The 13,857-nt window shown below is 42.5% G+C and overlaps 1 long non-coding RNA gene across 1 annotated transcript; it reads right to left on the reverse strand.

The window, feature by feature from the left end:
* Positions 1 to 4,423: 4,423 nt before the first annotated feature.
* LOC116663103 lies at positions 4,424 to 7,444 on the reverse strand. Its single transcript, XR_004319172.1, has 3 exons — positions 7,352 to 7,444; positions 5,910 to 5,914; positions 4,424 to 4,434 (listed from the first exon to the last, which is right to left on the reverse strand). It is a non-coding gene; the product is annotated as an uncharacterized LOC116663103 (long non-coding RNA).
* Positions 7,445 to 13,857: the final 6,413 nt, after the last annotated feature.

The following is a 13,857-nucleotide window of genomic DNA, read 5'->3' on the forward strand; positions in this document are numbered from 1 at the left end:
AGCTTGGTGAGTCTCTTGCCCCAGGAAACACCTGCTTTTCACAGTCCCCCAAACAGCCTTGCTCCAGAGATAATCGTTTTCTTTTCAAATATTTTAAATAATATTTTAAAACATATATTTTAATATTTAAATTTTTTTCAATATTTTTAAAATATATATTTTTTCAGAGATAATCACTTTCTGTTCTTCTGGAATCACTTCATATCTCCATATTTCTAAAAAAAAATGTGTGGACTGTTATCTACTGGCTTAAGAGTTGAAGAGTTAGTTCTCTGACCTCCACTCACTGTTTCCTCTTCTCCACTCTCCTAATGTAGTTCCATTAAATATAGGCCTTTTTTTTTGGTTAAATTAGCATTATTATACCTATGCAATATTCACAGGTGAACATTGTGGTGTATTATGATGATGTTCATTTCCTATTTTCTACCTATTGCCCTCGTTCCCACTTACTTGGTTTGCTTCGTAGCTGTTCCTGATTCTCCCCAGCCTTCCCACAGCCTCCCACACAACTTCCCACAAGGTCAGTCATGTCAGGTCTAGTCTCTTTCCTGGAAACATCCTTCCTGGATGTCTTGTCCTTCTGGGTTGACTTCTGAGTTTCTGTTTCTCACATCTTCCCCTTTTTTGTATAGTCCCATGTTTTATGGGAGTACATCTTCCAGTATTTTCACTGGGTTGGGGAGGTGGCAAGCCAGTGGCTGTCCTCAACGTGAGTGTCTGGAAGTCCCACTGCTCCTGGCTGGGGTGGTTGCTTCTCAGGCTGGTGACTGAGATCTCCTTCCATCTTCACCCAGAGCATTGCCTTCACTCCTCTCCCCTGTTGGGGTTCCAGGTTTGGAGTCCTGTCTTCCCCTCTCAGGTTTCATCCTTCATGGTTTGGGATACAAATGTCCTGTCCTCACTTTTGCTCCTCCCCTTGGCTCTGGCCCCCTACCTCTAACTTTCTGAGTTCTTCTGTCTTACCTCTTGGCATTCCTTCTCCCCTGCCCTCCAGAGGCTAGTACCCTTATGCTGCCCTGTGGCAGGACTGCCCTGCAAAGGCTCCTGTACTCTTCTTAGAGCTTTTCCTAAAAATGTACAAGGAAACAGTTCAATTTGGAACAGATCTGACATTGGAAAAGTTGGCATCTCTGATTCTAGTGTGGTTTAGTTGCAGGAAAGAAAGTTCAGTTGACACAAACCTTGCAAAGCCTCCTCAACCTATGTGGTAAGGGACCCACAGGACTTGATCCAAGAGTTGGGCAGGGATCTGTCCTTCTTGGTTGTTATCCATGCAGATTTCAGTTGAACCAGTGAGGCAAGATGTAAACTCAGAAAGTGTTGTGAGAACAACGATTGTAGCAGATAATAGCCAACAATGATTGAATTCTTCCTGACTTATATTGTGTTCCAAGTACCATGCCTACATGGAGAAATCTGTTATTATCCTCATTTTGAAGATGAGGAAACTGAGGCTGTAAAAATGTTAGACAGGACTTGCCCAAGGTCACAGATCTAGTAAGCAGTGGGTCCAAGATTTGAACTCCAGTGTTGTCTGACTCAAGGGTCCTCATCTTGCTATCCCCACTCCCCTCAATATGACCCACGGTGAACTTGAATGGAGCCTTGGCATTATGAGGCAGAGGAAGACTGTGGATCTTTGAGGGCTAGGTCTTCACAAAAGGCTCCTTGAGCAGAAATCTTGACTCTTCCTTCATGAAAAGATGGGAGGATCGTATAGGCTGAGGGGAGGGAAGAAGGCAGTTCAGGTGGAGAGATGTGGGCACTGAGACAGGTAAAGAGATGAGATGAAGGACTCAGTACAAACTGGGAAGAGGTGAGAGGTAAAGTGGACCAGATTTCGACGGCACTGGAGACCAGAATGAGGGGCTGGCAGTCTGTCAGATGGGCAACTAGAACAGTACATGTTGGAGATGAGGGGGTAAGAGCTTGAAAGTGGGACCTTGTGAAGTTCAGTATGAGAGTGTTATAGAAATGGATGGAGATGGGAGGACATTGAAAGCTATCCTGTACTTATTTACTGTCCTTATTTATTCTGAATAAGCATTTGCAATGTCTCTGCTAATGCAACATTTATTGCAATAAATTCCCCTAAATTCTTACTTTTATCAGGAAGCAGAATGTCTAGTCTGCTGATGAGGACTTATTTGGTCTGTTATTATGGATTTAACCAAATATATCTTGCAGCAGTACTTGGCTAAAAATATTTTTAGGTTTGTACTTACTATGCTAGCGTGGATTGACTCCCTTATCAACCTATGTTCAAGAGCTAAATTCAGTAGGATAATTTTAGCAATGATTAGTCATTATTATAAATCAGGGCAGTCCATTTATAATACTTGGATTATAATTTAGAAGATAATCTCAATCCTTGTGCTTCATAGTACTGACTACACACCGAGATGCTTATTAATCTCCACGACAGACACAAGATTAAGAGAGAAAGAAGCCACTTTGGAATGGTGTGGCAAAGGTCCCTTATGTACATTCAAGTCATGGGGCCAAGACTGGTACATAGGTCTGTCTAATCCTACCCTACCAGCCTGCTTCCCTGAAATACTGGTTTGAAGATATCTAAACATAGGGTATATTTATTGAATATGTGAAGTTGGACTTGAGCTGAGGAACTAGGTCAGATACCTTCTTTCATGGTCCTGTTTGATGGCGCAGAACCCCCTCCTCATTTGTGAACCATCCTATCCTGATTCTCTGACTTGTCAACACAAAATCTGTGACAGATAATGCTGACTGCCCAGTCAACAGTCATCTCCTCTCGTCTTCCTTGTTAATCAGATCTTGATTTTTTTTTTTTTTTTTTAGTATCTAGTGCTCGGTTTGCTTGATTAAACCAATAGTAGACTCTCCGTCTACTTGCTAGTGATTGGTTTAGAGATGGGCATGTGACCCAGTCTGGCCAATCAGTGGGCATCTGCTCTGATGTGGGCTTCTGGGGAAAATCTTCCTTGCTCTGCAAAAGAGTTGCACAGGAGGAAATGATCCTAGTTTTCCTGTTTTGAGATGACATTGTCTTCATGTCACCATTTCACTATTGGAACTAGGACTGCCTCCTTGAGACCACGATGGGGAACGGGAGGAAGAGAACACATGTTGTTAATAAAATGAGGTTGGGGAGTGGTGAAAGGGTGAGAATTTAGTTCCCTGATGACTTTGTCGAGTTGATAAATTGACCAACTTTGCAACCCAACTTTGAAACTTTTTGGTGTGTGAGAGAATCCTTTTTCTGTATTGTTTAAGTTCCCTCTGGTGAGGTTTTCTGTTGGTGCAGTCAAAAGCTGCCTATGTGATAGCCAAGTCCCCCTCTGCCGTTTCACAATCTCAGGTTTTGTTTAGAATCAGTCCTAGCTGAATTTATACAACTACTGCTCAGTTTTTATGTGTGGGAGCTGAAGCTCTTTTGGTATGCACATCTGAATCTTCTTTTTATGGATTTTCTGTTCAGCTATACTCTGTTTTCACATACTTAAATGTAGTAAAATTGTAATTATTTTTACTGACCAGTTTATTTGGGTTGGCATCTGCTTGCTGTATAAATAACCCCTCCATTTTGCCATTGGGGAGGAATAGGAATGAGCTGGGCTGAGTTTCTCCCTGTAATGATCTTGGAACAGTAGGTACTGCTGTCCCTTGATGGCTGCTGGGAAACACGTTGGCCCCAATGGGACTGGGGGTCTGGATAAGCCCCTCCCCAGCACACACACGTTGTAGCTCTGCTCCTATCCTGCGTCCTATGACTGTGCTGGTTTTACCAGTCATGGTGCAGCTGCCTATGGCTGCCCAGCAGCCCCTCTATTCATCTGTCCTTCTGATGACACTGCCTTCAGTGAGGCTGCACTAAAAATCCATCAGATTCTAGCCGTGCCCTCTGTAAGGTCTCTCTTAGCATCTCTCCATGTCCAAGTGTGGCTGATTCTTTCTATCTTTCCCTTCCCTCCCAGTCCAGAGGGAGAGGTGCCCTCCTTTTCTCCAAGGTTCCCTCTACCAAAGCACCATTCCTCTGTCTTCCTCCTGCTATAGAGCCTGGGCCCTTTCTATTCATATGTCTTCCACAAAGATGTCATTCTTTCTGCCTAGGGATGGGCTCTGGTTTCTCTGGTTCTCAGGCAAAAGACATGTCAACTGCACTGCTCTTTTAATGGACCATCCTGGGGTCCCTCTTTCCCTTTATAAAATCTTCCTTGGTTTGGAACTCCAGGAGGAACTGGAGAGTGCTGACTCTCTCCCTGTAATGATCTTGGAATAGTAGGTAGTGCTCTAGACATCGAGAGTGGAAAGTCCATGCCTTTGGCTCCATGTCTTCCATGTACCTCTGGTCTTTAACACCCTGTCTTCTGTTCCCTGCTCTTGCAAATTACCAATAAGGGAACCAGCAAAGGCAACCAGGCACTCATCATGGCAAATGCACGACCCTCTCTCAGCCCTGCTTTCCCTTGACCATGTATGGCCGTTGGTGTTGCTATCCATCCTCTAAACTCTTCTGACAGGCTCTGACCTCAGCCCTTTGATTCCTCCCTTTTCCCTTTCTGTCTGGGAGAGCCTGGTTGTGGATTGAAAACCCATCAGCTGAGTTCAGATGAGCTTCTAGCCAAGTACAGTTAACTGTGTACCCAGGACACGTCAGGGTCTTTTACCCAATGGTTCAACAGATGTCTGCTGAATGGACTCAGAACTGTCTTCTGCTCTGACCTCCTTCCCAACTTCTAACCCTGTTTCTGTGCTTAATGGGCATTTCCATGTGGGTGTCTTCTTTTTCCTTCTGTCCGGAGCTCTTTCATTCTATGCTGACTGTTCAGTCATCCTCCTTCTTTATCTCAGCCTGTGGTAGCAGGATTCACCGGGGCTGGGAATACTGGGGTTCCCCTGGGCCCTTTCTTCCCTCCCTTCTCTCGCCTGCTGCCAGCCGCCAAGCCTTGTCTAGTCTTTCTCCTTAATGCCTGCCCGCTCACCCCTCCTTTCCCTTTCCTATCCTGAGCTTCTGTCACTTCATGCCTGAACTGACCGGAGCTTTTCTTTGCTTCCAGCGAACCCACACCATTACCAGAATTTTTCAAAAAACCAAACTTAACACTCCATATGTCACACCTGTGGTTAGATGCCTTTCATAATATGAATCAGTGTCCACCGCTCTCCTGGCTCCTGGGGAGATATCCGATTGGTGTTTCCCACTCCCCTTTGCTGAGAGGAGAGCCTTTCCTCTCTGGCCATCTGCCACCCCAAGGGGTTGGGACTGTTAGATGCTGGATTTTATGTAGATGGTGAGGCAGTTGTTCTGTGGAGGACCTGCCAGTGTCCTCAGGTTGGTGACACTGAACAGGATTCAACTCACTCCCAGCTCCCTGGTTCTCGAAATGCAAAGACTCCACCAATCGCCTCTCAGGTAGAACTCAATTTCCCTTTCCTTGCCATGTGTCCCAGCTGCCCCACTCTCCCGCCTCCTCCCCTTTCTCCCACTGGGTCTAACTTTGTTTCGGGTGGTAGAAAAACCTCCCTTGGCAAATAAGCACCCAATCCTCTGTCTTTTGTTGGAAGGCACTTGGTCTCTGTAGTTGCTCCCCAAGTGGGTGCCCCTCACTACTGTGGGAGTGGCTGGGGGAAGGGCAAAGACCCTCAGAATGCCTGTGAGACAGGACGGGAGAGGGAAATTGGATGAAACACAGGGACAGTGACCGAGGGAAAGAACCTTGCTGCTCTTATATGACTCTGTCTTTAAAATAAATTTCAAATGTCTGTTTGAGCTTCAGTTTCTTAAACTATAAAAGAGATAATAATGCCTTCCCCACAGTCTGACATGAGGATCAAAAAGAAAATCCCGTCTAAGCAACAGACCTGGCCTGGAACAAAATAGGAGCAGAACAAAGTGTTATTTCTCCATTACTTCTCTTCCTCACTCTGACTGCAAATACCCTCTGACTCTCACCCTGAAGTTACACATGTTACGTCTGTTCTGTCTCATTGTCCAGACCTGAGCCACATGACCAAGCTGGCTGCCGGGGGGCTGGGAGTCGCGGTCTTTGTTTTGGGCAGACGTGTGCTGTCCCAAATATTGTGTTCCTGTGGAAGAGGAGAGGATGCTGGGGGACCACCAGTGTCCTCTATTATATCATCTTGGTGGCCTTCTTTTTTCATTGTTGTTGTTCCTCTTCTCAGTTTTCCCTGGGCACAGAATTTTAACTAGGAGCTCATCAGAATACCTTACATCGATCAAGAAATAAATATCCCACCTTCTTGGGTCTTGCTGGCAAAGTCCAGCTTTTATTCTAGAGGCCCAAAGTGGCAGAAATATGCATTTATAGCCTCCTTTGCATTTATGGGACAGCGTGACACCCAGTCGTGGACAGCGAGACTGTGAGACATCACAGAGTGGGTGTCTGCTAAGAACTTCACGAATGATTTTCCTCCCTAATCAAGAAAGGGACTGCATTGGATGGCTCTGAGGCACCACTTCAAAGACCTCTCAGCCTTTCTGCTGAGGTGACCAGCTTTGTGCCAGCCAGTGCCTGACTGCAGGGGCAGTTGGACGGGGCCTGCCTGGGGCCCGGACATTGTAGTTCTTATTTCCTGTTCTGGGGCTTCTCTGACGCTGCCACCTTGAAAGTCCACAGAAACCCTGTTCTCTGCAAGGATAACCTGGAGGTGTGGGGGAACTTAGTGCTTGTGCAACCAGCCTCAAGCACTGGGAGGTCAGAGGTGATAAACTCTTTCTCCTTTCGTATCCCATGTGGATGACAATGAGATGCATTTCATAAGGGTCCTCAGAAAGTCCCAATAGATTGAGCACATCTCCCACAGTGGTGGCCACATCAATAATGCATCCTATACTGGCTTTCTCACCATTCCTCTGTCACTGCCCACATCTTAAACTCCTGTTCTTTATGAAGGAATCATATTCCCTAACCAACTCCTTGCACAAAAGTCTTTGTCTCAGGCTCTGCAGTCAGAAAAGCACAGACTAAGAGAATCTCTTGAAGAGAAATACATACCCTCACTCCTTATCTTCCTCTTCTCCTCCCTTTTGCTCCCCACTCCTCTCTTTTCTTTCCTTCCTGCTGTCCCTGTGAGGATGAAGGCTGTGAAGTAACAGCAGCCGCTTTGTGACTATGAGGAGAAAGTCAAGCAAATCAGCGAGAAGCTGACCCAGAGACCTCCCAGGGGTGAGCCCCTGAACCAAACCTGGAATGATCTACCTCAGATATTTATGTTGAAATGTAAACGCCAATTGTTTAAATCACTGGGTTGAATATTATGGAATTTGCAGCTGAAAGTATTGTAACAACACAGAGTCCATAAATCCATTTGCTTGGAGATGAAGGTACAATACACATTTATTCACTCTTGTTTTTCCAATGCATATTAGTGAACTACAAATTCATTTAAAAGGATGTGGGAGGCACTATTGTTTGCTTGCCTGACACATAGTCCTTCCTTCTTCTTCATAACAGAACCCTGATTTTCTCCTCTGGCATCCACACCCCTTTACCTTGTAGCCAAATACTCTGTGGAAGCTGACCTCACTCCCAGCTCCAAGAGGGAGCCTGATATTTCAGTCTAATCCTAATCTCCGCTCCTTAGTGGTCCAGAAATGGGCAAGTGTATATATTTAAGCCAATAAAACTTTAGAGAAAATTTTCCAGGAAGCTTCTGGGGACACTTTCTGTTCTGGGAGAGAACTATGGGAAGAGATGGACTTCCTTACCTGTCTGACGTGTGTCTGAACTTGACAGCTGGATTGCCACAGCCGTTGTGCTGCCAGCCTAGTAGTGAAACCCATAGTGAAGATGCAGAGTCGCAATATGGGAAGATCCTGGTTCTGTTTGAGTCTGGATTTCTGTGTCTTGCAACTGAAAGCATCCAAAGTGTGACTGAATTCGGTGTGACTTTTTGTTCTGTGTTTTCTCCATCACAAGTACTCAAAGCATATCCTCAGTCATGCCGAGGTCTGTGAAATACCTGGATGTTTGAAAGGGGTCTGTATTCTCTAAAGCATCGGGAACAGCTGTCCTAGAATATTTTTCAACCCAATGCTACCTTTCTTTTTTGGTTCTTGTTTGCTTCTTCTCCCTTTCTCCTCCTCCATGGGCTGGGAGAGTACTCAGGATGAAGAAACAAGGAGGAATTAGCAAGGACACTGCCAGGCTATCTTTGCCAATGGGAGGGCGAGGGCTTAAGCAGAGTGGACCTTGCCTAGGGCAGATGTTGGCTCTTGATGATCATTCAGTAATTGGCTGTTGAATTTAACGAGCTTTTATGGGAAAGGTAAGAGGGAACCTTTGTAATTGCTTAGTGGAAAACTAACCCCACAGATGATGAGTGACCTGTTCACGGTAGAAAATTCAAGTCAATGATACCCTATTCAGCAAATTTGTTCTGAGACCTAATATGTGCAAAGCATCATGGTTGGTGGTGCACGAGCTCCCACAGTATAGAGTTCACACCCCTGCTGTCCAAGTCCAAGAGTAGTCACATCATATACAAGATGCCCTGTGATGGATGCTATGGGCCACATGCTACCAATCCAGTTGATGAGTGAAACTGCAGCATCTGAAAACCAAAAATCTGATACCTCTTAAGACTTTATTGAGACCTTCCAGCTTTACCTGGAGGAAATTTTTCTCTATTGTCACCATGTGGCCAGACCAGCAGAACTAAGACCATCTCCAGGTTGGGTGAAAATGGCAACTCAGATTCTTTGTCCAGGTGTGTGGACGCCAGTTCAATCAGATATTAATAAGAAATGTATCTTGAAGTCTAATTCTTTGGGGGAAACTTTGGGGTAAAAGTAGATGTTTTCTTGACTGCAAGTTTTCTGTGGCCTTTGATGTGCCAATGGGCTTTGTGATTCTCTAAGAGAAGAAGGTTGTATAATCTTTTCCTGAATTTATTTGGCCAAGGAATTCTTTCTACAGTGGACTGGACTTAGTGGGATATATTCTGGGGACTACTGCTCCAGCTTGATGGAATCTGATGGTAGAATCCAGTGAAAATGAGGCACCCATTACCATAAATGTTGGATTACCTATTGAGAATGTAAAGTTCCCACATAAATGGAATTATGGTCAACCTACTCTGTCCTCTCACATTTCCCTTACTGTGCTGTTTAGACCTGACATCTCTTTTTTTGGAATAATAACTAACAATGGGATCAGTTTGCCTTGGGAGTGGATGACATCGTATGGTATTTGTCTTTCTCTGTCTGACTTACTTCACTTCGTATGTTGCTGCAAATGACTGTAATCTTTTGATGGCTTATTGACTGAGTCTTATTTCTCTCTGGCCTCACCTAGAACCTGTACATAGTAGATGATCAATAAATACTTGTAGATTTAAAAAAAAAAGTCAACACTCCATCTGAGTCTGGCCAGTATGCTTTCTCCAATAGCATCCTACAATTGGAAATCGATCTGTGGTCTCCCCTGCCTGGCATGCCAGCAGGAGTGAATGCTTCTGATGAGACTCTTCTTCTTTGACTATTGTCTTCTGCACATTGAGGGTTAAAGAAAACCTTCCGTCTAGATTGCCAGAGATTCTTATGCCCCAGTGTGTGAGAAGACTTTGGATATGCTGTGGGAAGTGGTGAAAACTTTACCCACGTGACTGAGAAACACAAGTAAAGCCTGTAGATGCCCAAAACCTCACCAAGAGGCCTTTGGAATGAATGAGATTATCGGTTCCACAATATATCTGCCCAAGTCACAAAAGGACATGGAGTTACTGAATTCTAGGCAGGCAGAATTTTGCACAGTTACTTTTGACTGCATGGCTGGCTTCCCCATGTTTCATGGGTGAGTAGAAGAAGTGGTGGGTTACTGGGGAGGGAGCAAAAGCTGTCTTGCCATCAGTCACTGTCGGTGTGCTCAGCAGACCCACATACCAGGAAGTCACCCTCTAGGAGGCAGAGGAAAAGGGACAGTGATAAACAGTGATATGCCAGCTAATGTCCAGTCACAGCTGAGGCTGACATCACAGTGGAGTAAGATTAAGAGGAGAAACGATTATTCATGTTACCTAGTGCACTAGTTCCCAAACCACAAGCCAGTTTTTCTCTTGTGGGGAGATAAGGGAACTAAGAAACAAAAAGAGTTACATAGTGAGTTTTTCATATGTAAAATTTAAAGTATAGGATTATGCTTTTCCTAATCTTTAAAAGTGTACATGTCCTTGGGTAGGAAATGATACTGGTAGTAGCTGGTTTTTTTTTTTTTTTTCAAGTTTTCAGATATTTGACAAAATGAGAAGTTCTTAACTCTCATGTTAGTCCCGTGGCTCTAAGTTTTTTTGTGTGTGGTATTTTTCCTATGCTTTGTTTGCAGTTACACTCCTCCTTGCGTGGGAACCACTGCTCAGCAGCACGTTGAGAACTTAGTCCAGATGTTCATGTTGAGGTGAAAGATGGTGAGAATGGGCGAGAAAGAGGAATAGAAATGACTTAGAGGATATGAAAGTGAAGCAGAGTCCAATGAAGATGCTCAGTGCGAAGTGATATATAATTTGTATTTAAGCGCATGTTTTAAGTAAGTTAGTTTCCCCCAAATAATAATGATGCCGATTTTAGGGCAGCCATGATGGTCCAACTCCTTGAGGGTTGGTTCCAGTTTCTGATCTTGAGCAGATCCATGCTCACAGGCTTGAGGGAAGGAAGCCAGCACCTACGAGTCACTAGAAATCTTATTAAAAGGAGAGTTTAAAAAAATTATTGTTTCTAACTTAAGCACAACATTGTAAAATATTATATTAAAAGTTACCTATGATTCTGCTACCTAATAAGTGCCACTTACAAGTTATAAAGTTATGTATATTTTTCCCGGTAAAGAATTTGTTATCTAAAATGGTGAGATAGATCTTTTGAAATCATAGGATGAGACGCTGCTGGATTCAAACCATCAAAGTTTCATAAGCCATATCTGCTGATGATACTAAAACATACCATATACGAGGTTTGATTACAAGAGAATTGGACTGATTTATATGTATGATTGGTGAACTGTGTCTCGTTTTTCTATAGTAATATTTTGGATGTGAACAAGAACTTTTAAGAGCGAGAGGGTAGAGCCCAGTAACTTTGGAGTCAAACTCTTTGCAATCTCTCAAGCTTAGGAAAGGCACTTAACCTTTCTGACCCTCACATTCTTTAGCTGTAAAATGTGGACAATAAAAGTTCCAACCTGAGAAAAGTATGTTCAATATTATGGGTTGAGGAGATGCTAAAATCTTCCACTCATACACCCAATCACCAAAATGATAAAAGAAACACAGAGCCAAGCCATAAAACAACAAAGGGGACTCTGTGAATCCTGGAAACAGAGAGTCATAATAGAAAAAACAGAACAGGAACTGGATCAGTAAGCAGAGGTTACAACACTGCTGCTAAGGGCTCAGGTGTCCTCCTGGCTTTTGTAGCATCTTCTCTATGAGTCTGAAGCTGCCGCTGTCATGAGACTGCCCTACCAAGAGGAGACAAGCTATATAAGTGACCTATAGCAAAACTGACCTGTAACTCAGGAAGGTCACCATCAAAAAGGAGAGACATGTGACAGATTGTATTTTCTTAATTGGTCATAACAACAACTCCCATTCCAAATTGTCTTCTTATAACATGACTTTGACACACTTCTCACTGAGAGATGGAATCTGTGTTTTCATCCCTTAAATGTGGGCAGGTTTATAGCTATGGCAGAAGTGGTTATGGTACCTCCAAGGCTAAATCATAAAAGGTAAAAGAGCTTCCACCTGGATGTCTCAGGACACTTGCTCTTGGAACTGAGCCACTCCACGAGGAAGCTCCCGCACCCCACTGTTGAGGCCCACATGAAGAGAAACCAAAGCCCCTGACTATCAGTGCAGACTGAGCTCCTAGCTGATAACAAACACCAGTTGGCCAGTCGCTTGACTCTATCTAATCTATCTGCTTATAGCTACTGAACAAAGAATCCTCAATTTGACTAGCACTTTGAACCAGCTGATGAGTGAATCAGTGAGCCAAAAAGTTGAGCTGAGGAATTCCAGAATGTTATATAAGGAGAACAAGAGGCTAAAAATAAAAAATAACAATGAGGCAAATGGTGTAGTCTCAGGTTTACTGAAGTGGAGAAGCCAACAGAAGGCCAGCTGCAGCCACTGCCCAGAGATGAGCATCCCACAGACATTCCATGGGTGAGATCACAATTTTTTTGTGAAAAATCCATAAGGAACTTGAGCTGTCTCCCTGACGACAAAGTCAGTGTGCTCCAGGGCACACAGTTTTAGCCAAACATCTATCAAGGACATAAAAATAAGTGTCACTTTTCCATAAAATGTGGTTATTTTTTCTTTTATAAACCCTATCTCACCTTTTTTCTCTAGTAATCAATGTACATATGTTTGGTCTTTCTCTTAGTCAAGTAAATGTCAGCTGTGCTTTTAACTAAATTAAATGTCTCTGCTTACTCTTTGACAAAAAGTATCAGAAAAAAGTAAAGAAAAATGGAAATAGATCAAGAAACCAAAATATTCTGATAAGAGTTTCAGGAAGAGAAAATGATGCAATATTTGAAAAAATAATGACCGAAAAATTTCCAACACCTGAGATGGTTACAGTTTTCAGATTTATAGATAACAGGATAAATAAAAATAACCCATACTAAGAGACATGAGACTTCAGACATGAAGAAAAAACAAAAAAAATTTAAAATATAATAATTACAAAAGGCATACAAACTATAATGGAGTAATAATGTGAGTAACACCAGACTTTACTCTAACAACATATAATTCAAGAAGACAATGGAGAAATAGCTTCGAAACCCCGTGGAAAACAATTTTGAACTTATTTTTATACCCAGCTCAAATATGTGTGTTAAATAAGTAAACTTTCAGACAATAAAGACTACAAAATTTTACTACCACAGATCCTCCCCAAAAGTACTTTTAAAAGATGTATCCCCAAAAGAAGACAGTGAAATGAGATAATGCATAGAAAGCATTTAGTATGATGTTAAATCTGCTTTTCCTCTACTATTAATAAAGACAGAAATACATAGCACTATTCTCCTGCTTTTCATCTCATTCATGTCTTGAATGTGTATGTGACATATGGAGCTGCAGCAGGCATCTTGTGACCATGAGGCTATAAGAGGAAAAGAAAGAAAAAAAGAACCACAGAAATGTAGATTTTGATATTTTTATCCTATTGTGTCATCTCTAGCAATTCACCTACCTTCTTGTTATGTGAGAAAAATACATTTCTATTTATTTAAGCCATTGTTGATTCAGTTTGCTGCTATGTCACTCAGTGTACTCCTAAGTGGCTTACATCTCCACTTTTCTTATCTTTAAAGTATGAGCTATTAGAACTAAGTGGGAGATTAGGTTAAAATTTTCCAGTACCTAATACATTCTCCAATAAATGTTAAGCCTCTTAATCCTCCAGATTGTGAGCTCAAGAGACCATACTATCTTCATTATAGTATACATCTCCATTCTCACTGCATAAGAAATTCAGTCTAGTTCATTGGATATTTATTGAATAAATTAATGAATCTAATTTATAGATTAGGTACTTTGACAACTGCTAATACATAGTAGGGTATCAATAAATATATGTTGAATGGATGGATGAATAAAAGCTGCAGATAGGTCAGTAGAAATTAGTATTGACTGTTGTCTTAGGTATTGTCAAATCAACTGACTAACTTTTCTGTTTATTATTCCTGTGCTAAGACAGCTTTTGAAATGTTCAAGAGTGCTTCTTAACTATCTTTTGCCATCTTCCTGGCTTCTTTGACACTTAACATTCAATGCAGAATTTCTATTTCATTTTGAAGAGAGCTATAATTGGAGGGTAAAAGTGACTTTATTATCCTC

This window comes from Camelus ferus, chromosome 1 (assembly GCF_009834535.1).
Source record: "Camelus ferus isolate YT-003-E chromosome 1, BCGSAC_Cfer_1.0, whole genome shotgun sequence".
Lineage (NCBI taxonomy): Eukaryota > Metazoa > Chordata > Mammalia > Artiodactyla > Camelidae > Camelus > Camelus ferus.